General features: G+C 37.1%; 1 long non-coding RNA gene across 1 annotated transcript in view; it reads right to left on the minus strand.

The window, feature by feature from the left end:
- Nucleotides 1-2074: 2074 nt before the first annotated feature.
- The window catches only part of LOC148006284 (uncharacterized), a 392633-nt gene continuing 368685 nt past the window's right edge, over nt 2075-26022 (minus strand). The window contains exon 4 of the long non-coding RNA XR_015686659.1: nt 2075-3804. This is a non-coding gene — a long non-coding RNA (uncharacterized LOC148006284). The remainder of the gene's footprint in view (nt 3805-26022) is intronic.

Raw genomic sequence — 26022 nt, forward strand, 5'->3', positions numbered from 1 at the left:
AACAATTTGCAAATTCATCTGGAATACCAAAAAACCCAGGATAGCTAAAGCTATCCTCAACAATAAAAGGACTTCAGGGGGAATCACTATCCCTGAACTCAAGCAGTATTACAGAGCAATAGTGATAAAAACTGCATGGTATTGGTACAGAGACAGACAGATAGACCAATGGAATAGAATTGAAGACCCAGAAATGAACCCACACACCTATGGTCACTTGATTTTTGACAAAGGAGCCAAAACCATCCAATGGAAAAAAGATAGCATTTTCAGCAAATGGTGCTGGTTCAACTGGAGGTCAACATGTAGAAGAATGCAGATCGATCCATCCTTAACACCCTGTACAAAGCTTAAGTCCAAGTGGATCAAGGACCTCCACATCAAACCAGACACACTCAAACTAATAGATGAAAAACTAGGGAAGCATCTGGAACACATGGGCACTGGAAAAAATTTCCTGAACAAAACACCAATGGCTTATGCTCTAAGATCAAGTATCGACAAATGGGATCTCATAAAACTGCAAAGCTTCTGTAAGGCAAAGGACACTGTGGTTAGGACAAAACGGCAACCAACAGATTGTGAAAAGATCTTTACCAATCCTACAACAGACAGAGGCCTTATATCCAAAATATACAAAGAACTCAAGAAGTTAGACCGCAGGGAAACAAATAACCCTATTAAAAAATGGGGTTCAGAGCTAAACAAAGAATTCACAGCTGAGGAATGCAGAATGGCTGAGAAACACCTAAAGAAATGTTCAACATCTTTAGTCATAAGGGAAATGCAAATCAAAACAACCCTGAGATTTCACCTCACACCAGTGAGAATCACTAAGATCAAAAACTCAGGTGACAGCAGATGCTGGCGAGGATGTGGAGAAAGAGGAACACTCCTCCATTGTTGGTGGGATTCCAGACTGGTATAACCATTCTGGAAATCAGTTTGGAGGTTCCTCAGAAAATTGGACATTGAACTGCCTGAGGATCCAGCTATACCTCTCTTGGGCATATACCCAAAAGATGCCTCAACATATAAAAGAGACACGTGTTCCACTATGTTCATTGTAGCCTTATTTATAATAGCCAGAAACTGGAAAGAACCCAGATGCCCTTCAACAGAGGAATGGATACTGAAAATGTGGTACATCTACACAATGGAATATTACTCAGCTATCAAAAACAAGGAGTTTATGAAATTCGTAGGCAAATGGTTGGAACTGGAAAATATCATCGTGAGTGAGCTAACCCAATCACAGAAAGACATACATGGTATGCACTCATTGATAAGTGGCTATTAGCCCAAATGCTTGAATTACCCTAGATCCCTAGAACAAACGAAACTCAAGACGGATGATCAAAATGTGAACGCTTCACTCCTTCTTTAAATGAGGAAAAAGAATACCCTTGGCAGGGAAGGGAGAGGCAAAGATTAAAACAGAGACTGAAGGAACACCCATTCAGAGCCTGTCCCACATGTGGCCCATACATATACAGCCACCCAATTAGACAAGATGGATGAAGCAAAAAAGTGCAGACCGACATGAGCTGGATGTAGATCGCTGCTGAGAGACACAGCCAGAATACACAAATACAGAGGCGAATGCCAGCAGCAAACCACTGAACTGAGAATAGGTCCCCCGTTGAAGGAATCAGAGAAAGAACTGGAAGAGCTTGAAGGGGCTTGAGACCCCAAAAGTACAACAATGTCAAGCAACCAGAGCTTCCAGGGACTAAGCCACTACCTAAAGACTATACATGGACTGACCCTGGACTCTGACCCCATAGGTAGCAATGAATATCCTAGTAAGAGCACCAGTGGAAGGGGAAGCCCTGGGTCCTGCTAAGACTGTACCCCCAGTGAAGTAGACTATGGGGGGAGGGCGGCAATGGGGGGAGGGTTGGGAGGGGAACACCCATAAGGAAGGGGAGGGGGGAGGGGGATGTTTGCCCGGAAACCGGGAAAGGGAATAACACTTGAAATGTATATAAGAAATACTCAAGTTAATAAAAAAAAAAAAGAAAGCCGATAATTTTATTTCTTTTTTTCTTTTTGTCTTGCTTATCATTATAAGATACGATTACTAACTTTTCGTTCAAATAATCACTTCAAGACACACCAGTCATTTTTTCAAGGGTCTCCACATACCCTTTGCTATAGGCAATAGGATTTGTATCTATTTCTTTAAAAACACAGGAGACCATTTATGGTACTCTACAAATAAGGGGCTTTAACTTACTCTTGGTACTTTTTTGTACAGTTGTATTAACCAATGGATTTGCACAATGTTCCCTAGAGTCCACTTCTCCTTGCAAGTCCAAGACAAAAGCTAGCCACTCTTTCTGCCTTAAGTTATTCAGGACTCTTCATATTGAATCTTCAGAATGAGGTGCTCTCTTCAGTTACTGGGGCTGCTTGTGCTGTGGATCCCTGATTAGTAAAGAATTAGTTAAAGGCACCTGTGGGGGTGGGGATATGGGCCTTTCTATTGCAGATGCAGATGCAGATGCAGATGTAGAAGCAGATGCAGAAGCAGATGCCAGTGCAGATGCAGATGCTGGAGCTGTTCCTAACTGACATCTTTGGTTTAGTTTGCCAAACATGTTTTTCTAAGATTTCCTCAGTGAACCTAAACTTTTGTGGTTACTCTTACAGCTTTGAAAGCTGATTTCCCAGATGATTCCTAGAGAGGTTATCTGCTCTCTTTACATAGGTATCTTATGTTGAGAATTTTTGAAATATGAAAGTCATGAACACAGTACGTAGGAAATAAAGTAAAGAAAAATCACTTGAAGATATCACTATATCTGTGCATACCTTTCATTTCTCTCATTTCAGGAGTCAATGGGTATATTGTGATGACCAAGTGTGCAGTCTCCAATCCTGTCCCTTCTGGAGAGTCAGCTTCTATCTATCTCCTGCAGGTCTAGTGAAAGCCTCCTGTATAAGGATGGGAAGGAATACTTGAATTGTTTTATGTAGAGGCCGGGACAGTCTCCTCAGCTCCTGATCTATTTGATGTCTACCCATGCATCAGGAATCTCAGACAGATTCAGTGACAGTATTCAGGGTCAGGAACATATTTCACACTGAAAATCACTTGAGTGGAGGCTCAATATATGGGCATGTATTACTGTCAGCAAATTCTAGAGTGTCCTTCACAATGATACAGACCTGAACAGAAACCACACAGATGGTTATACCCAGCTGTCATTTATTTTTCTTCTCTGGAGAACATCAGAACAAATTTTTACATTTACATAGAAGAAGGAAGAGGTGGAGGTATTGGAAATCAGGTGGAGGAGAACAAGAAGAAGAGCTAAAGAATCCAGAATTATTTATAGCTGAGACCTTTGAGAAGTGTTAGTTCAGGTGGTGTTCTCTGTGGCAGGTACTATCTGTCTCTTCTTCCATTTTTTGGTATAGTGTAAGCAAAAGGTGAAGTAAGGGAATACAAAAATGGAGTAAAAATGGGACACTGAGTGGTTAGACCATTTTCACTCTCTGGGCATTATAAACATGAATGGATGATTCTCATCACAAATTTTGGGCACATAGTAGAACTTGACACTGATGTATATTACCCAAAATTATTTGCAGTTATTATTGTTTACTTTTTGGACCTTATGTTGTAAGCCAAATGCATTATGGAAAATTATGATATTCTTAAGATGTTCCTGTCTTCCATTATTTCAATCCTCTCATAACACAGGACCTTTTCCAACATAGGAATTGAATAGATAGGGAAACTTCCATTCTCCAGGAAATGACCTAGGGGCACTACTCATCTTTGTGTTTTAAAATCTTGAATAGAGGCAATCCATTTCAAGGTATTGTGTTAATAATCCTTTTCAATATTTGGATATTATACATGCTGAATCACTGTGAGCTATCCTCCATATACTGCCAACAGTGATGAAGATAGCATCATCATGGTCCATGCGACTGATCATGGTCATGAATCTTGCCCCAATCCAACAGACACTGAGGCAGCTTTGAAACTCTGTATCCCTTGGGGTTGCATCTTTCATGAGCAAAGTACAAGTACAGCCAGGTTCAATTTGTTACTATGCCAAGTAGATGCTAACACGGATGAACCCTGAAGCTGACAATGTCTCTTTCTCTAGAAAAACCAAGGATAGCTAAAACTATCCTCAACAAAAGAAGGACTTCTGGGGGGAATCACTATCCCTGAACTCAAGCAGTATTACAGAGCAATAGTGATAAAAACTGTATGGTATTTGTACAGAGACAGGCAGATAGACCAGTGGAATAGAATTGAAGACCCAGAAATGAAGACACACACTTATGGTCACTTGATTTTTTAAAAGGAACCAAACCATCCAGTGGGAAAAAAGATAGCATTTTCAGCAAATGGTGCTGGTATAACTGGAGGTCAGCATGTAGAAGAATGCAGGTCGATCCATTTTTATCACCCTATACAAAGCTGAAATACAAGTGGATCAAGGACCTCCACATCAAACCAGAAACATTCAAACGAATAGAAGAAAAAGTGGGGAAGAATCTTGAAAGCATGGGCACTGAGGAAAATTTCCTGAACAAAACACCAATGGCTTATGCTCTAAGATAAGAATCGACAAATGGGATCTCATGAAGCTACAAAGCTTCTGTAAGGCATAGGACACTGTTCTTAGGACAAAATGGCAACCAAAAAATTGAGAATAGTTACTTACCAATCCTACAACAGATAGAGGGCTTGTATCCAAAATATACAAAGAACTCATGAAGTTAGGCTACAGGGAGATAAATAACCTGATTAAAAAATGGGGTTCAAAGCAAAAAAAGAATTCACAGTTGAGGAATGCCGAATGGCTAAAAAGCACCTAAATAGGTGTTCGACATCTCTAGTCATAAGGGAAATGCAAATCAAAACAACCCTGAGATTCCACTTCACACCAGTGAAAATGGCTAAATTCAAAAACTCTGGCGTCAGCATATGCTGGTGCAGATGTGGAGAAAGAGAAACACTCCTCCATTGTTGGTGGGATTACAAACTGGTACAATCATTCTGAAAATCAGTCTGGAGGTTCCTCAGAAAACTGGACATTGCACTACCTGAGGACCCAGCTATACTACTCTTGGGCATATACCCAAAAGAAGCTCCAAAATATAACAAAGACACATGCTCCTCTATGTTCACAGCAGCCTTATTTACAATAGCCTGAAGCTGGAAAGAACCCTGATGCCCTTCAACAGAGGAATGGATTCAGAAAATGTGGTACATCTACACAATGGAATATTACTCACCTATCAAAAACAATGACTTTATGAAATTCATAGGCAAATTGATGGAACTGGAAAGTATAATCCTGAGTGAGGTAACCCAATCACAGAAAAACACCCATGGTATGCATTCATGGATAGGTGCCTATTAGCCCAAATGCTTGAATTACCCTAGATGCACAGAACACGTGAAACTCAAGAAGGATGACCAAAATGTGGATGCTTCACTCCTTCTTTAATAGGGGAACAAGAATGCCCTTGGCAGGGAACAGGGAGGCAAAGTTAAGAACAGAGGCAGAAGAAACACCCATTCAGAGCTTGCCCCACATGTGGCCCATACGTATACAGCCACCAGACTTGATAAGGTGGATGAAGCAAAGATGTGCAGTCTGACAGGAACTGGATGTAGATCTCTCCTGAGAGACACACCCACAATACAGCAAATACATAGGTGAATGCCAGCAGCAATCCACTGAACTGAGAATGGGACCCCCGTTGAAGGAATCAGAGAAAGGACTGGAAGAGTTTGAAGGGGCTTGAGACTCCATATGAACAACAATGCCAACCAACCAGAGTTTCCAGGGACTAACCCACTACTCAAAGACTATATATATACATGGACTGACCCTGGACTCCAACTGCACACGTAGTAATGAATAGCCTAGTAAGAGCACCAGTGGATGGTGAAGCCCTTGGTCCTGCCAAGACTGAACCTGCAGTGAACGTGATTGTTGGTGGGAGGGCGGTAAGGGGGCAGGATGGGGAGGGGAAGTGGATGTAGAAGGGGAGGAGAATAGGTTAGGGGGTTGTTGGCCCAGAAATCAGGAAGGGGAATAACAATCGAAATGTAAATAATAAATACTCAAGTTAATAAAGATTAAAAAAAGTGGTTCTCTGGCAATAAATAAATAAATAAAAAAGAAAAAAAAAGAAAAAAAATGAGAGGTAGAAGCATTTCAATAGTGCTGCTCTAGTGTCTGCAATTGGGGAAAAAATAAAACACGCTGTTGTGAAATAGATTAAACCTATGATTCTGCACAACTGGATGGTTGATTTATATTGACAGTTAGGAGCTATGCTTGCAGCACCAAGTTTGCGTCCTGTTGGTTTCAACATTGCGTTTACAGAGACGTGCATAAGAATCCAAACTGTAATCTGCTATATATGTGTTGGGAGCCTCTCATCAGCTGGTGTAAGCTGCCTGGTTGGTTACCCAGGGTATCAGAGGCTCAAGTTAATTGAGAGGGCTGTTCCTCCTACAGGGACCTGCTCCTATTCAGCTTCCTCCAGCTTTTTCCTAATTCAATCACAGGGGAAAGTAGCTTCTGTCAATTGGTTGGGTGCACAGTTCTGCATCTGACTCTTTCAACTGCTTGTGGGGTGTTTTGGAGGCAATCATGTCAAGGCACTTTTTGTGAGTGTTCCATAGAGTCAGCAAAGTTGTTTGGCCTTGACCCAACCAAACACCAAACAACCCACTCCTCTTGAACTGTATCCTCTTTTGTGCCTGTCCGTGGAACTTCTTTTCCTCATGATCTTCTCCATTTTCATTGCTGAAATTCTTTCAGGTAGGAATATTTTTGGGTCAGAGTTTTGTCTGTGGGGAGCAACCCTATCCCTCTCTTGGTGCCCTGTCTCTCTGCTGGAATTGTGCTCTAGGAGTTTCCTCTCCCACTATAGTGCATTTCATCTTGGGTTCCCCCTTTGAGATCTGAGGGTCTCTCAAGTTCCAGGTCTCTGGTGCATTCTGGAGGTTCCTCCCAACCTCCTAACTCCTGAATTTACCTGTTTCCTTTCTTCCTGCTGTCCCTCAGGGCCTCAGTCCTTTCCCCTCATCCAATATTAGATGATGTTCCCCTCTCCTCCAGTCCCTTTCCCATTTTCCTTCCCAGTCTGTCTCTCCCTTCTCCCTTGTGGTGGCTTTCTTCTCCCTTCCAAGTGGGATTAGGCATCCTTACTTAGACACTTCAGATTGTTGAACTTTTTAAGTTCTATTGGATGTGTCTTGAATGTTCTTTACATTTTTGCCTAAAATACACATATTAGTGAGTACATACCATGCAGGTCCTTTAAAATAAAAGAAATGCAATGTCTTTACCAGTGCAGTCTTTGAAGTCTTGCTTTTCTGGAAAGTCTCTTTATGTAATATAGTGAGAGTGTGAACACTTACCACCACTATCTCAATACAGGAAGTGTCACCAAATGTATCTGTTTTACTGTTTAGAGTAGACAACCTTTTTTTCCTCATCTTTCTTTAACAGTAATATAAATACTGTAGATATTTTATTAAGATAAATTAAGACCAATGTTTCTTAAGTTTTATAAAATGAGAAAAGCATAACCCATGATAGATAAAAAGGTAAATACTAAGGATAAATTAAGAATAAATAATTCCTGTAGTCTCTGCTCTATTTCTTATGCCCCCATTTCTTTTATACAGGGCACATTTCTATATGAAAGTTTTGTGGGAAAGAACACATATTATATGCACTCACTGCTAAGTAGATATTTGCCAAAAGCTCAGAATACTCCAGATACAATTAGCAGACTACATGAACCTTAAGAAGAATAAAGACAAAAGTGTAGATGCTTCAGTTCTTCTTAGAAGAGGGAACAAAATGCATATAGGAAGAAATATGGAGACAAAGAGTGGAAGAGAGACTGAATGAAAGGCTATCCATAGACTATTACAAATGGGAAACCTTACATGTGTAGTCACCAAATCCAGTCACTACTATGAATGACAAGATGTGCATGCTGACAGGAGGCTGATGTAACTGTCTCCTGAGTGGCTCTACCTAGGCCTGGAAAATACAGAGGGACATGCTCAGACATTGAAATGAGAATGTGGTCCACAAATGGAGAGTTACAGAAAGCACAGAGGTAACTGGGAATTTGCAACCCCATAAGAGGAACAATACTATAAACCAACCAGATAACCCCCACCTCCCAGAGACCTTCTAGGGACTAAACCACTAATAAAAGAGTGCACATGGAGCCACTCATGTCTCCAGCTGAATATGTACTTGAAGATGGGCCTTCATGGGCTTCAATGGGAGGAGAGACCCTTGTTCCTGTGCAGGGTTCCTGCCCCAGTGTAGGGGAAGGCCAGGGCAATCAGGCCAGAGGGAGTTGGTGTATGGGTGGGAGAGTATGTTTGTGAAAGCAGAGGGTGAGGTGATGGAGTGGGATTTTCAGTGGGGAAACTGGAAAATGTTTGATATATAAAACCTGGAATGACCACGGGCTCCAACTGTATATGTAGCAGAGAATAGCCTTACTGGGGCACCAGTGAAAGGTGCCCTTGGTCCTGCCATGGTTGGACCCCCAGTGCAGGGGAATATTGGGGGGGCAGTAAGGGAGATAGCTGTGGGGAATACCGTTATGGTTGAGGGAGAAGGGATTGGGGATTATGGAAAGGGGAAGGGAATAACATTTGAAATGTTAGTAAAGAAATATATCTAATAAAAAAATTAAAAAAGAAAATATTCAATAAAAGAAAAATGGTAAAGGAAAAGAAAGAAAATGTGGTACATTTTCACAATAGAATACTACTCAGCTATTAAAAACAATGACTTCATGAAATTCTCAGGCAAACAGTTGGAACCAGAAGTTATTGTCCTGACTGAGGTAGCCCATTCACAGAAGAACACACTTGGTATGGACTCATTGATAAGAGGATATTAGGCCAAAAGCTAGGAATACCCAAAACACAATTCAAAGACCATATGAAGCTCAGGAAGACCAAAGTGTATATGTTCAGTACATCCTACAAGGAGGAACAATATACTCACAGGAGAAAATATGGAGACAACATGTGGAGCAAAGACCAAAGTAATGGTCATCTACAGACTGTCCCACATTGAGATCCATTCAGTAAGCAGTCATCAAAACTGGTTACTATTGCAGATGCCAAGAAGTGCATGCTGATAGGAGTCTAATATAGGTACTTCCTAAGAGGCTTTGCCAGGTTCTGACAAAAACAGAGGCAGATGCTCACAGCCAATCATTGGACTGAGAACAGGATCCCCAATGGAGAAGTTAGAGAAAGGACTAAAAGAACTGAAGGGGTATGCAATTCCACAGGAAGTACAATATTATCAACCAACCAGAACCCCAGAGCTGCCTGTGACTAAATCACTAACCAAAGAGTACACATGAATTGACTCATGGCTCCAACCTCATATGTAACAGTGGTAGGGCATTGTTCGGTATTAATTGGAGAAGCCCTTGGGCCTGTGAAGGCTTGGTACCCCAGTGTAAGAGAATGTCATGACAAAGACTGAGGAGGATATGGGTAGGTGGGTTGGGGAACATCCCATTAGAAGCAGGTGGAGGGTGGACAGGATAGGGTGTTTCCAGAGGGAAAATCAGGAAAAGGGATAACATTTGAAATGTAAATAAAGAAAATATTCTATAAAAGAAAAAAAATAAAGGCCCCAGACCATTTTTAAAAAAATCAAAAAAGAAAGTTTTGTGGTTGTATTGGTACCTCTGTAGCTACACTGGGTTTCCTGCCTGCCATCAGATGTTGTCTCTCCATGTTCCATATCCTCAATGTACCTAGTCACAACTAAAGTCACCCCATTGCTTCTTGGGCACCACCTGTATTCCAGGTCTATTACTAGTCCTAAAGATGCTCTCTACATCCTCACCAGCATTAGGTGCAGATTTACATTCATTTCCAAGTCCATCTAGCCATTTTTCCTAACCTGTCTCAAAGCCAGGTGTTCCAGAGCCAGTAGTCCCATCCTGCAGGACAATCAATGAGGGTGCAGAGGGTACCTGGAAGAGAATGGGGTCAAGAGACATGAAGAAGGACACCAAGACAAGAGTCTGATCAAGTCAACAATTTTATTTTGTCCCAAGGCTGAATTGATACCATAACAGAGGTAGCAGAGAGAGGCGAGAAGTGGGAAATATTTACACAGGCCATGATTCTCACTAGAAAAAAATATTCACATGCTACAGTATGAGCCTGTCCTGTGTCATTTAATGTCATTTTAAAGTCCTTATATTTTTTATTTAGAGTTATTAGTTTTTTTTCTTTGGATCCTTAAGTAGTCTACCACTTGCATCAGGGAAATGTTTCATATTGATAAGATGTTTCTGTCTCTCATCTTTTCCAACTTCTCTTAACACAGGTCCTTCCCCAGTACAGGAGAAAGATTGCCACCCTCCAGAACATAGCCTAGTGTCACTACTCATTTTTCTATCTTTCTTTGTTTCTTTGTTTCTTTGTTTCTTTGTTTCTTTGTTTCTTTGTTTCTTTCTTTCTATCTATCTTTCTTTCTTTCCTCCTTTCTTTCTTTCTTTTTTTTTTTTTTTGGTTTTGTTTTATGTCTTGTGGGAAAGCTTGGTAAAGACAAATATACACTAACAATGAAGATGTGTTCCTCTTTTTCCGCATCCTTGCCAGCATCTACTGTCACCTGAGTTTTGTCTTAGCCATTCCAACTGGAGTGAGGAAGAATCTCAGGGTTGTTTTGATTTGCATTTCCTGATGACTAAGGAAGTTGATCATTTCTTTATGTACTTCTCAGCCATTCAATATTCCTCAGATGATAATTGTTGTTTAGCTTGATGAACCCCATTTTTAATAGGGTGATGTGCCTCTCTGGAGCCTATAATCCATGAGTTCTTCATATATATTTGATATTAGCACTCTATCAGATGTAGGATTGGTAAAGATCTTTTTGCAATCTGTCTTTTGTCATTTTATCCTAATGACAGTGTTGCTTTGCAATTCTGTGAGGTCCCATTTGTCAATTCTTATCTTAGCGAATAAGCCATTGGTGTTTTGTTCAGGAAAATTTCCCCAGTGCTCATGTGCTCAAGGTTCTTCCTCACTCTTCCTTCAATTAGTTTGAGTGTATCTGGTTTTGTGTGGAGCCCCATGTTCTACCTGGACTTGAGCTTTGTACACAGTGATAAGAATGAAATGATTTGTGTTCTTCTACATGCTGACCTCCAGTTGAATCTACAACACTTGAAAATGCTATCTTTTTTCCACTGGATGGTTTCATCTTCTTTATCAAATATCAAGTGGCCATGGGTATGTTGGTTCATTTCTGGGTCTTCAATTCTATTGCGCTGATCTACCTGCCTGTCTCTGCACAAATACCATACGGATTTTATCACTATTGCTCTGTAATACAACTTGAAGTCAGTGATGGTGATTCTTCCAGAAATTCTTTATTGTTGAGTATAGTTTTCAATATCCTGGGTTTTTTGTCATATCCAATGAATTTGCAAATTGCTCTTTTTAACTCTATTGATGAAATGAGTTGGCATATTGATGTGGATTGCTTTGAATCTGTAGATTGTTTTTGGCATTGTGGCCATTTTTACAATTTTAATCCGGATAATCCATGAATATGGGAGTTCTTTCTATCCTCTGAGATCTTCTTCAATTTCTTTCTTCAGAGACTTGAAGTTGATCTTGTCATATGGATCTTTCATTCACTTTGTTAGAGTCACACTGAGGTATTTTATGATATTAGTGACTATTGTGAAGGGTGTCATTTTCGTAATTTCTTTCTCTGCCTGTTTATCCTTTGAGTAGGAGAAGTGTATTGATTTGTTTGAGTTAATTTTATATCCTGCCAATCTGCTGAAGTTGTTGTCAACTGTAGGAGTTCTCTGGTAGAATTTTTGGTGTCATTTAAGTATAGTATCATATAATCTGCAAATAGTGCTAATTTGACTTCTTCATTTCCAATTTGTATCCCTTTGACCTCCTTTTGTTTTCTGATTGCTCTGGCTAGGACTTTGAGTATTATATTGAATAGGTAGAAAGAGTGAGCAGCTTTGTCTAGTACCTCATTTTAGTGGGATTGCTTCAAGTTTCTCTTCATTTAGTTTGTTGTTCACTACTTGTTTGCTTTGTATTGCTTTTAATATGTTTAAGTATGAGCTTTGAATTCCTGATCTTTCTAAGACTTTTAACATGAAGGGGTGTTGAATTTTTCAAATGCTTTCTCAGCATCTAATGAGATAATCATCTTTTTTCCTTTGAGTTTTTTTTACACAGTGGATTATGTGATGGATTTCCTTATACTGAACCATTCTTGCATCCCTGGGATGAAGCCTACTTGATCATGATGGATGATCGTTTTTATTTGTACTTTGATTCGGTTTCTGAGAATTTTATTGAGTATTTTTACATCAATATTCATAAGGGAAATTGGCCTGAAGTCTCATTCTTTTTCAGGTCTTTGTATGGTTTAGGTATAAGCATAATTGTGGTTTCACAGAAAGAATTTTTAGTGCCCCTTCTCTTCCTATTTTGTGGAAAATTTGGACAGTACTGATATGCGATCTTTTATGAAGATCTGATAGAATTCTTCACAAAACTATCTGTTCCTGGAATTTTTTTGGTTGGCAGACTTTTAATAACTGCTTCTATTCTCTAGCTGTTATAGGGCTGTTTAGCTTGTTTATCTGATTCTGGTTTAATTTTGGTACCTGGTATTGTCTAGAAAATTGACCATTTCATCCAGATTTCCCATGTTTGTTGAATATAGGCTTTTGTAGTAGGCTCTGATGAGCTTTTGAATTTCCTAAAATTCTCTTCCTATGTCCTTCTTTTTATTTCTAATTTTGTTATTTTGGATACTTTCTGTGCCTTCTGATTACTCTGTTTAAGAGTTCATTTATCTTCCTGATTTTCTCAAAGAACCTGCTGTTGCTTTTGTTTATTCTTTGTGTACTTCTTTGGTTTTAGTTGGTTGATTTCAGCCCACAGTTTGAGTTTTTCCTGCTGTCTATTCCTCTTGGGTGTATTACTTCTTTTTGTTCTAGAGTTCTAAAATATCTTTAATTTTTTTCTTTATTTCTTCCTTGACCAAGTTATCATTGAGTAGAGAGCATTGTTCAACTTCCATGTGTATATGGGCTTTCTGCCATTTTTGTTGTTATTGAAAACCAGCCTTATTCCATGGTAATCTGATAGAATGCATTGGATTATTTCAATGTTCTTCTGTCATTTGAGGTCTGTTTTGTGACCTATTATATGGGCAATTTTTGAGGTGAGGTGCTCATAAGAAGGTATATTCTATTCTTTCAGGATGAAATTTTCTATAGATATCTGTTAAGTACATTAAGTCATAACTTCTGTTAATTTCTCTGTGTCTCTGTTCAGTTTCTGTTTCCAGGATCTGTCCACTGAGAAAAGTGGGGTTTTAACGTCTGCCATTATTATTGTGTGAGATGCAATCTGTGTTTTGAGCTTTAGTAAAGTTTCTTTAATGAATTTATGTGTCCTTATACTTGGAGCCTAGATATTCAGGATAGAGTTCATCTTTGTGCATTTTTCCTTTGATTAAGTCCCCTTCCTTATCTTTTTTTGATGACTTTTGGTTGAAAGTGGATTTTATTCAATATAAGAATTGCTACCCCAGCATCTTTCTACATACCATTTGCTTGGAAAGTGGTTTCCAGCCTTTTACTGTGAGGTAGTGTCTGTCTTTGTCTCTAAAGTATGTTTCTTGTATGCAGCAAAATGCTGGGTCCTCTTTACATACACAGTATGTTAGTCTATGTCTTTTAATTGAAGAATTGAGACTATAGATGTTAAGAGATATTAAGGAATATTGCTTGTTGTTTCCTTTTATTTTTGTTGTTAGAGGTGGAATTATGTTGTGTTACTGTCTTCTTTTAGGTTTGCTGCAAGAAATTTACTTTCTTGCTTTTACAATGGTGTAGTTTCCCTCCTAGTGTTGGAGTTTTCCATCTATTTTCCTTTGTAGGGCTTGCTTTATGGAAAGATATTGTGCAAATATCGTTTTCTTAAGGGGGATGCCAATCTTAATTCCATTTCACAATTAACAGATGAGGGACAAGAGAGCACTAGCTTTGCAGAAAGTAGAGAAAGCTCCTGGTCAACAATAGATACATTATATAGACTATGACCAATTGTTGGCTGTTTGCATTATTGCTACCTCGCATGCAACCACAGCCCTCCTTTGGCAAAATGGATTGTTAATGTGACTTCATCTTTCTTCATCTCCAAAGAAAGTTTTGACCTGCTAATACGAAGCTGTTGCAATGTTAATACAGATTTGTAGGACAAAATCATGAAAGTATTTTGGGAAAGAATATAGTGAGATGTTTCTTATTCCCAACAGCAATCAAATTGGTTATTGCAGAATACTGGTATTTGATTTATTGCATGTGCAAACTTTTTAGGTAATTTGATATTCATTATCCAAAAGACAATTGGTATAATTTTTCTCTATGCATATTACTGTGTTTCCTGTAAATTTACTCATGCAGGTGATAGAAAATGTGCTTATTATATTACAGATCATTCATCTCATAGGAAGACAGTATGTGTAATTGAATCACATGTTCATTCCCTTGAGTTTTCCTTTGCATCAGCACAAACAATTGAACTATGTGCTATAACTGCTGTTTTTGAAATGCTGAAGTATAAATCTTTCAATTTGTACACTGATAACCAATACATAGCTTATGGTTTGCAATTGCTTGAAATTGTTCCTTTTTTAGATACTGATACTTCTCCAATTTTTCAACTATTCGTGCAAATACATGTTAATTTAAGAGACTATACTGTTCCTTTTACTTTATATGACATTTAAAGCCCATACTGGATTGCATGGTCCCCTTAATGAGGGCAATGCCACAGCTGATTTGTACATGAGGCATATTATAGGATTTACACAGGAACAATTAGCCATTCAATCTTATTCTTTAAACAACAACAACAACAACAATCATAATAATAATAATAATAATAATAATAATAATATTAGCTTGAGACAAATATTTGGTATTTCTAGAGAATGTGCATGTTAAATTGGAAAGACATGTCCTGAATGTCCCCAATTTCTACTTGTACCACAAGTACAAGTATTAATATGGTGTTAATACTCAAGAACTTATACTTCATAAATTATGGCAAATGGATATTAGTCACATATCTGGTTTTAGAAAAAATAAAGTATTTATTTGTGACTTGTTACATTCTCAGACTTTCTAGTTGCAATTTCTTTAACAAGAGAATCAAATAAAACTGTAATTAGTCATTCCTTAAGTTGTTTCTCTATGCGTGGTGCTCCAAACCATATTAAACCAGATAATGAAACTGGCTATTGTAGTCAAACATTTGAGATATTTTGTGAACAATTTAATATTAACCATATTACTGGAATTCTTTACAAATCTCAATGACAAAGTATTGTGTCACAATCTATTTATTTAAAAATTTTAAAATTTGGATATGAAGGAACTCTTTGTTGAATGTCTATGGCACTCTACAACAGGTATACTCACGCCTGGGTGAAATGGAAGCATCCACATACTGGCATATGGCATGGTCTGATCAGGTATTTAATATGGGGAAGAAGGCATGTTTTTGTTTTTTCTGTAGGATGTTGAAGGAGCATGGTCCCTTCTAGAGTGATTGATGAGATGTGCCAATGCTGGGACAAGTAATGATGCTAATTTGTGACCTTACTGAGTGTCCTGACAATGGTGATTGGGAAGCTGCATTGGGTGTACTTTCCTGACCCACCTTTGCTTGTCTATATCCCAGATTGGACAAGCTGCCATGCCTCAAGCTTTTAGACCTTGTGGGATAGAAAACATGGAAACCGTGGAAACTCTCTTCAAAAACTTATTTAAAAAAGTTATAATGATTCTTCTCTTTCCTTTAATGTGACCAGTTATTCTGACCCAATCATGACAGGTATAAAATCAATCCAATATTAGAAAAAAAGGAAATGACAGCCTTTATTCGAAGCCTTGTTCTGGGCATTTTCAGAGATATATTTCAAAATTAGCTGCAGTTCTTTATGAAGACATTTTACCAAGAGTTAAAATTGGGATAGGATCTAGATTTTGAACAATGACAGGATTTGGATATCAAACAAATGTTAGTGAATGTGTTAAAGCTCCAAATGTTTTATTATTTGGTTGTTAAAAATTCTTCTTTTCACAGTATCTACTGTAGGTTGTATTGGTTGTAGTCTAATTGTGTTAGTGTATTGATATCTGCCATTTCTTTTATGGTGGTCTATCAAATAGTTTTTGTTTTATTGCCTGTATCATGAGACCTTGACATTCTGAAAAAAGCTTCCAAGTATGGGAAGGTTTGAGTCAGGCTTGAAGCAGAAGCAAGATGGTTGTGGGCTTGATTATTGCTGGCATAGCAGCTTTAATTACATTAACAGCTAGCACCCTTGCTTCTGCAGTTGATTTGACACGCAAAGTTAAGACAATTACTTTTGTTAATCATTTTGTAAAACAGGGCAGTAAAGTTCTGAGTATTCAAGAGCATTTGATAGGCTTTTGGAACAATGGATTGATGACATCTGATACTATTCAAATTATTAGAGGCAGTTCATAGTTTAAGTGTAAGTAACCATTTCAAGTGTCATGCTAAACACCAATAGATTTATGTTATTTCTAAAATTTACAAAGACAGTCACAATAATTGGGAAAAAGTTCAAAGACAATTGAAAGGTATTTGGTATAATTTTATAAACTGTCTGGATGATTTAACTTTGTATAGTGTGACTATAAATTTAAAGAATGCTGCTCTGCTGAGCTTTGATACTGCAGATATTGCTGATAAAATTTTTCATGGCCTGAGTTCAATATGTCCTTCTTGGTCAAGCTTCAAGAATGGTATGCTTAGCTTGATCATGCTATCCCTTCTTGTCCTGAAAATACTTTCTATTCCTGCTCATTGTGATCAAAATTTCCTTTAACAATATCAATATGTCGGTGTCCAAAATACAGGGATTGAAATTAATAATAGACCCCATGGACAGGTATTAATTTAATAAGCTGTCTCACAGAGACCAGTAAGTTCTGCACAGAGCCTTACCAACCTAAAACATAAGTGTATTGCTTTTAATAATGCATATTCCTTGATGAGTAAGGAAGGCATTCTTGTCAGAACAACCTAAGACAGACACAGTCTTATTTATGAAATAAAAAAAGGGGAAGATGTGGAGAGATTTTGGGGGCTGCTTGGCAGGAATTTGACATTGGGCCAGGACAGGGATGTAACCTTCAAACAAGAATCTGATTTTGGGCTAGAATAAAGAAGTAGGCTTCGGGTAAGAGTATGACTTTGGGCTAGAACAGGGAAGTAGGCACAGATAACTTCGTCATCCTGATAAGCCCTTAGAAACAGTGATTTTTGAGACTCTGTTTATTGGCTTACTTGTTCCTTGACTATTTGTATTTATGGCCTTTTTATGACTACTTGTATTCTTTTCTTGCTTGTTCATTGACTATCATTGTCTTGCTTCTTCCTTAACCTAGAAGTGGCCTGATAACTTGCATTTAATTAAAATGGTATTAAAAACAGATTGGAAAAAAATAAATTCTCCTTCAGCCTCAGAACTGACTGGGGATCATGCTAAAAAAAGAGTAAAATGTGCCTCCTCCTCATAGAATACCAAGTAAAGCCTGCATAATAAGGAAGACAATGAGCTTTCATACACTTTACTATGAAGTAAAATAGGTTTGAAACAGATCTGCCATCAAGGAAAAGCATTCATTCTGGGTCATTTTTATCCGAGGATGGGGCCATAAGTTCATACTATGATAAAGCAAGGCTTTTTGCAACTGTTAATTTAGACTTCTAATGAGAATAGAAAACACAACAGAGATATAACAACTTACATCCTGATGTAAATATGTCTTGTGTAACATTTTACCTGTGAGGTAATTTTTTGTTACATACAGAGCTTTTGTCCTAGGAATATAAAAAGTCTGAGAGAAAAAAATAAAAGTGTGGCTGTTGGGGTTCTGTTTCATTCACCAAATGCTGATATGTACATGTACATATATATGTGTAAAAATGTTTATCCCTGATTTTGTGCCTGTGAATATGCATGTATATATAAATATATGTATTTCTGTTAGTATGTATACACTATATATGTATGTCTGTATGTTTATATATATATATGTATATAGGTATGTATTAGATGTGTGTATATTGATGTTTATCTGCATATATACATACAAAATTTATGAAACCGGTGATCTTGCCTCTTTGAGTATGTGTATGGGGGAGGCACATGTGAGAATGTATTCATGACTCCCTTCATCCTTTTTATTCTTGCTAGCTCACAAAGTGTTAATGAGTCTTTTACCATATGACTGTTCCTGAGTAAAATAGGTCAAATATTTTTAGCTCAAGTAACTAAGTTTGCCATTATAATGCTCTGCTGGAAGAAGTATGAGCCAACAGCCAGAGGACTTTGCCACAGAATAATAGTATTAATAGCCAGAAGACATCAGCTCTGGCCTCAGCATAAGAAGAGAGAGTTAACTGCCAGGAATTACTAGCTTTTGGCTCCCACAGACCGCACACCTGACTACCTTCCTCAGTTTACCTGTGATATCGAAACTGGCTTTTGACAGGCCTAAAGGGTATGGAGTGGGTCTGTAGAATTGGTGAAGTGGCTTCTATCTGATATTTGTCTTTTGAAAGAGAAATTTATATAATTCAGAACGTATTTTTTTTCTTTTTGAGAGTTTTTTCTATGTGTCTCTGTCTGTCTTACTCTTTCTCTGTTTCAGTCTCCTTGTGTCTATCTCTGTCTCTCTACTTCTTCCTTGTATGTATGTCAGTTTATTTTCCCTTTAACAGTCCAGATGCAATTCTAATCCACACTGTTTTGGAACAGATGGAGTGGAAATTAAAAAATATATCTTACCTATCTTTGATAAATATAATTTATTACTAAATGCCAAATCTTTAGTGTATTGCAGATTTAGATACTTCTAAAAATATAGCAAATGGAACCCTCAAGGTTTGAAGGAAGTTGCCCTGAATATCTGAGAAGAGATATTGCAAAAAACTTTAAGGACATTGTTAAGGTTTGAACAGAAAATATTGGCCTAGTGTATGTTTTAATAGTTAGTCTGTAGATAGTATGCCATTTTGCAAGATGGAGGACACTAAATGTTAGTCTTCTTGGACTAAGTAGGTTATATTTACGTTAGAATGATGGTTTCAACTTGATCCCTGTTCAATTTTAGTCTCTTTATATTATTGCCCTATATTCTTTGTTGGGAGACACATATTTTATTGGGGTAAGAAGTTATAACTTCTGAGGCATGTAACTTACATCATCAATTGAGTTCTACAGTAAAAAAAAAAGCTACAGGAATTTGTAATCTAAACTGTAGCCATTAACAGACTTAAGTAAGGTGGTGTCACCTGCTCAGAATGGTTGATGCAAAAGTTGGAGATATTCTTCTAAGAACTACCTCAGCATTCCTGGGTTATTGAGCTGCCACTCTTATCTCTTTTTAACCCAATAATGACCAATGTGAACATCTTAAATCTTTCTATTTATTCCTCTAGAGTTTGTAATAAAAAATTCTATTTTTCTCACTAGTAAATATCATGATAGTGTCAGGAGTTGTGGAATTTTATAGGAACACACACAAAAATAAGGAAGTCAACAGTAGCATCTCTGTAACAAGAAGCTTGATAGAAATCCATCTGCCTACTTAAAATTTTTGAAGAGGAAGATATCTGAGTATTACGGCAAAGTAGAATTTTTAAAAATGGCTGCATATAAATGTAATTCCTCCTCTTTTATGTGTTGTGACTTAATGATTATCCTTTACTTGTTTTTAATTATGTTTATTGCCACCCCTCCATTGTCATCATGATCAACAGGTCTGGAAGGATACTTTCCCTAATGATTTTCTTCTATTCTTTCCTCAATTAGGGAAATATTATTATGAGACATGAATATCAGAAAAAGAGATACAATATTTATAATCATCTCCATATAGATTCATGAACTGGAATTATGGCAAGTACTATAAAGTCACCAGAACTATGTTACAAAGAGTAAAAGCTCAGCACATCACCACAATTTTCTGGACATGCCCAAAGTCAACAGCCTTTGGAAATCCTCTCCTTAGACTAGCTTTAGATCATTAGAGAATCACTGTACCTAGGATCTAGTTTCTTAATTTAGCAAATAACATATATTGGTCACTATTGCAAAAAACTGTTTTAAAAATATTTATTTGAATCATATTTTCAGTTTTAAAATTCAACATAAGCAGGAAGTATTGATGCAACCTTACAACATCTCAGTTAATATCATCATGAGATTGAAAACAACCAGAAAACAAAAAAAAAGCACTAATATGTGTGCAAGGTCTGTCCTCAATTGTCAATTTTCTAAGCTAAGATTTCTTTGCTACAGCTTCAAGAACGAGATTTGTTTAGCATTGTTTCTATTGCTGTTGTAAACACCATGACCAAAACAACTTGGAGAAGAAAGGTATTTAAGCTTAGAATATATAGTCTGTTTTGAAGGGAATTCAGAGCAGGAAATCAGTGGTAGAGAACATGAAATATTTCTGTTTATTGTTTTTCTCCACTTGAATTTCTGAACTTTCTTTTTTACACCATCCAGGACCATCTGACTAGAGGTGGTAAAAATTAGAGTTGTCTGGGCCTTCTTACATTAAGCATTAATAAAAGACATTACTCTTAGATTCATCTATAGGCTATGCAGATGCCAATAAGCCCTCAATTAAGATTTTCTGTCACAGATGACCCTAGCTTGTGTTAAGTTGATAATACACTAATGAAAACACTTCCTAAATAAGGACTTAATCTTTCAAGCACTCACATGGTTGCTCATAAGCATCTGAAACTGTATTTTCAAGTAATTCAACAAAACTGTTGCCTCTCGCTCCTGAGGTATTAGAATGTATGAGGACAGTATACACTCATGTAGGCATAGATTCATACATCTAAAATAAAAATTAATAAATCTCTTAAAAATAATTATCAGGAGCCATCAAGGAAACACTAAGCCTACTAGGTAATCTTCCTGAGATGATTAACCCTAGAACTGCAATGAATGAGTCCTTTGACTCAAGGCTGGTCAGCCAGCATTTCAGAATTGATATTTGCTATTATTGATATTCTTTTCCTGTAGTTATTAAATTAATATAACATTTTCTGGTCGTTAATTTACCTTATTGGGAAGATTTTCTGAAGACCAATGACAATGTACTATCTTAGATTGATGCTGTATAGGAAAATAGATGATTTCTTATTTTGTAATGGTGCTTTTATAAGAATTCCTAAATTTATACTAGTAATTATTGAGCCCTTTATAAGGTCTAAAATTAAAACTTTCTGTAATATAAAAGCTGAAATTGGGTGTCTGAAATTCTTTTACATGCCACTAAATAATTGTGCTAAAATAGAAAGCATGGAATACATTCCATAGGCCATAAAACCATTAAGGCCATAAAAGGGTTTGAATGATTTATTATAGGTGCAAGGACAGGAGACAAAATATTGACTGGGTTTATCTATACAAATCTTCAGTGTTAATTTAGACATAAGTATTATAGTTTGAAACTCTCAGTGAACCTATGGAGTTAATGACAGAAAACGCATTTCTAATTATATAGCTAGTCTTAATGAAAACACTTGTAAACAACTCTGCTATAAATTCCTTATTCAACTTATGACATGAATATAGGTTTGGACTTGTGAATTTTGATATTGGAATACCATGTTTTTATGTGTCAGTGAAAGTACTTCAACTAGGAATGATGACATTAATGTAGAGTGGAAGAAGAATAGGGAGAAGGAGAGCAGAAGCAAAATAGAAGCTTTACAGACATGAGAAACTAGGCAGATGAGGAGAGACAAAAAGAGTGAACCAGGCATTGAATAGAAAGGAGGCAGGTTCTCCTTACAATCAGGTTTTTTAACACCAAGGTTCTTAAAGGGGTTGGAAAAGAAAGCTTTCCTTACACACTTGGGTTTTCTTTCATTTAACAAAGAAAGGTAGAAGCTTTTTCTTTCATTATGCAGTAAAGTTTGAAGCCAATTATTCGTCCAGAATGAGTGAGTTAGTGAGTTCTGTGCTGGTGTTTGGGTTTTTGCTCTATATGTATATGTGAGTTAGTATGTATGTGTTTGCATATAAGTATGAAATAAGTAGTTGGGCCCGGCAAGAATATAGGAGTATATGTACGAATGTATATGTTTCTATGTTAATTTGCTTGTGTTAAAGTGCTTCATTCTGCAAGAGTAAATTTAACCCCTGACAAAGAGTTAGTGATATCCCCAGTGTGGCCTTAGATACCAAGGATCCACAAGGAAACCTCTTTTCCTAATCCCATGCTGTTTAACAATAGAGTGTTATTCTTCTGAAGTTTTTGAGTAAAGAAGAATCAAGGAAAATACATATTATTTAGTAATAAGCCACCTATACTCTTGAAAGACCAAGTCTTGCTTCCACCAACATTCCACCCCTAAATTGGCTACCTTTGCTGAGAGGACTCAGTCCAGGGCAATGCTCCTTCTACATAATCTGGACTCTTTATTTATAATACTGATCTTCACCTAGGAAGGATCCTTATAATCTCAACTCTGCGAGTCCTTTTTCAGCACTCCATAACTAAAGCTTCATCTTTCTACCACGTTAGTGATCATAGTTGAGGGACTTAGTGATCATAGTTGAGGGACAGATTCTAAGTAAGTCGGTTGTCATCAAATCTTCCCAATTTATGGGCTTATATAATACTGTGTGTGTTTCTTTTTTGTTTTGTTTTGTTTTGTTTTTCCACTCAAGTTATTATCTATTTGTTACACGTACCACATAGGGAGAATATAAGCCATAAGTTGTTGCTTCTTCTTTAAATCTCTTTAAGTCTAGTGCTTCTGTGGGACTCCACACTAATTTTTGATTGCCTCGTGTATTTTCTTCATCTGGGAAAAAATCCCTTTATATAGCTGGAAAAATCGCTTTAGTTTTTGTTTGTTTGTTGTTATTTTTGTTTTTGTTTTTTATTTAAATTGTCATTTTACAGTCTCATCACTAGGTGGCAGGATAGGCTTTAGGTAGAATGGTTAAATTGTTTATGATTCAAAAAATGTCTAATTTTTATTCTATTTGCACCGTAACAGTTTTTTCAGCCCCCTTTCTTAAGTAAATTCGTTTTATTTTCATCTCGATTAAGAAGGAAACACAAAATTGCAAACGCTACCAAAAATATATTTGTGTTCTAATAATTGAAACAAAATTATATGGGATTAAAATGCCCTCTGTAATTATGTTTTTAATTTTCAACACAAAATATTTTTTGGAGACTTCACTTTATTATTTTCAAACTAATTACTATTCTCGATAAATTTTAAAATCTGGCTTCTTTTGCTTTTTTAATACTATAGCACAATTCCAAAGATAATTAACCAGTCCAAGATTCCTCTGAGCTTTGGATTCTGTGTGCAGGTCCTGGTGCTCCTTTTGAGATGTTTATCTTAGCACCCTGGGACGAGACCTGGCTCCATCCACTCAGGCTACCCCACTCTTTTTGTGCTGCAGCTGCTATTTGCTCTTCACTGAGAACTGAAATTTATGCTTGCTGGCACTGGCTTGGAACCCTGCCTCCCAATCCAAGCTCTCAAAAGTTGGGCCTGGCTGCAATCTAGGAGTTTGCTTGTCTTCAGGACAGTGCACTGGTTGCCAGCACCCCTTCCACTGCTCATAGGTCCCACTCATGTGCATAGCAGGTGGCAGCTTGCCATGCTGCAGAGCAGGGACTCTTAGAGGAGCCACACCTCTGCCCATAGCCTCTCTTCAGTGATTTTCTGCTCACATCCAGCGAGGAAACCTCATTTAGCTCTGCAAAGTGTTTCTACCCTGCCTTCCATGTATAACTTTTCTCAAGATCTAAATATAGATTTCTGCCATAATTCGGGCTCCAAATATCACCAGACTGTCTCAACCTGCCATCTTTTATATAATAACACAGAGATGTATTATTATGAAAGTTTAGACACTGTCTTCTTCCCCACAACTCTGTGTAACTTATTTAATTCATCCCATCTATTCTATCCCATGTTTGCTATGTGGCTTCTTACCTTTTTTTAGTCCTGACACCTGTTTCTTTCTCTGTGTCTGGCTGCCAAATATCCTCCCCAAAATCTTTTCCACAGTTCTCATCTCTGCCCAGATGCTCTACCTTTCCTCTTCTGCCTTGCTATAGGCCCTCAGCTTTTTATTAAACCAATCAGAAGTTGATGGAGAACAATATTAACAAAGTTCCAAAATTGATAATGCATCATAAAAATTGCAATAGCAATGTCTGGACAGTGTTCAGCTTTCTGCTGGTATAGAATCAAACATTTGAATGATACAAAGACGAACTTTACGTTGTGCAAAAGAAAGTATCCCAACAGAACAGTTTGGTGAGAAGTTGAGAGATGGCAAATTTAATTAGCCGTCTTGGAGATGAGTTTGAACCAGAACAGTTGAGTTGAAACAGCCAGACAAAATTCAGAAAGAACTAGGAAGGCTGAGTTTATTTATAACAAATGCTAAATAATAACATCAGGCAAGTAAAAGCTATATTTACAATTTGAATCCTAAATTCAGTTACAATAGAGCAGAAGTTAAAGAGATTTGCTGGATTTCTGATGATTCCAGTCAAATCTCTTTCTAATACTCTGATATATCATACAACTGGTAATGACATTATATTTGAGAGATGCAGATAAGGAGGTCTGGGACTACGTCATGTGGTTGAATTTTCAACTTATCATAGTGTAAAGATGACTATAATTTTGGTTTTATCTTTCTTTGTTGAATTCACGAATCAATTTCAGACTAATTCACAAGACAGTCTTGAAAAAGGCACCTTTATTTTCATTGAATAGTGGTTAATACAGACTGATGAGGATGAGTGTAACCAAAATTTGTTGAATTTGTAAAATTGCTCTTAGATTAACTAGCTAAAAACTAACAAATTTACTATTAAATGTAGTAAAATACATTTTAACAGTATAATTAACAATAAGAAGGATAAAACATAAGATGAGAGAGAGTACTAAAATGTAAGTATTTTGGTTACCTTGGTGAAAATAAAAGTTACTTTTTTAAAGAGATAAGTAACCTTACATATATTCATTAGCAATTAATAAGCATATTCTCATTAAATATAAGGAAAGTAACTATTGAAATATACTATCTACCAGAGCCATTTTGAATATGAAAAGCATAGAGAAAGTAGAGTGCTACAGGCAGATGTGAATATCAGCAATAAAATATTGTATTCACCAACAGGTCTGAGAGTCAGTTCTCTACAGAATTTATCAGATGTTCTCTTTGAGAAAAGCCATGATTTCATCTTTACTTAAACAACGTTCCCCAACACTACATAGTCCAAAAACTGTTACCAAGTACTTTCATTCTCCCACTCATCCCATTTAATTCTATTCTTGCTTAAAATGTCTTGCTTTAGGTATCCAAATAATGTCTAAACATATGTCTCATATTCTAGTCTGTTATTAGTTCTGGAGAAAATTTGTGTTATCGATATTGTGACCTTAGCAGAAAGAAAGAGAGGTAAGTCACAGAAGAGACCATTCATTCTACCAAAATGTCCTTATAAACTCCAAAATCAGACTGAGGCTGAGAAATATCAGCAAATTGGAGGATGAAGAGGAGCATATGGGGCTCCTAGCCTCACATTTCTCTTCATTGTGATGTTTATGTTATAGCCTGTGATACTGTGAGAGGCTTACTATAGTATGTCAGACAATAGTAAGTGGCCATATCTTCAGATTCCAGGCTGCTGATGAATAGCGAATGGGTCTGAGATCCGTTGCTACTGAGTCTTTATGGTTCTTCTGGTTGTGCTGTGGATGAACTATATGTAAGGATAGGAACTTCCCGAAATTTTTGCTGATACGAGTATAAATTTGCTAATACTCTAACTTGCCCTGCAATT

Source organism: Rattus norvegicus, chromosome 4 (genome assembly GCF_021556685.1).
Source record: "Rattus norvegicus strain SHRSP/BbbUtx chromosome 4, alternate assembly SHRSP_T2T, whole genome shotgun sequence".
Classification (NCBI taxonomy): Eukaryota; Metazoa; Chordata; class Mammalia; order Rodentia; family Muridae; genus Rattus; species Rattus norvegicus.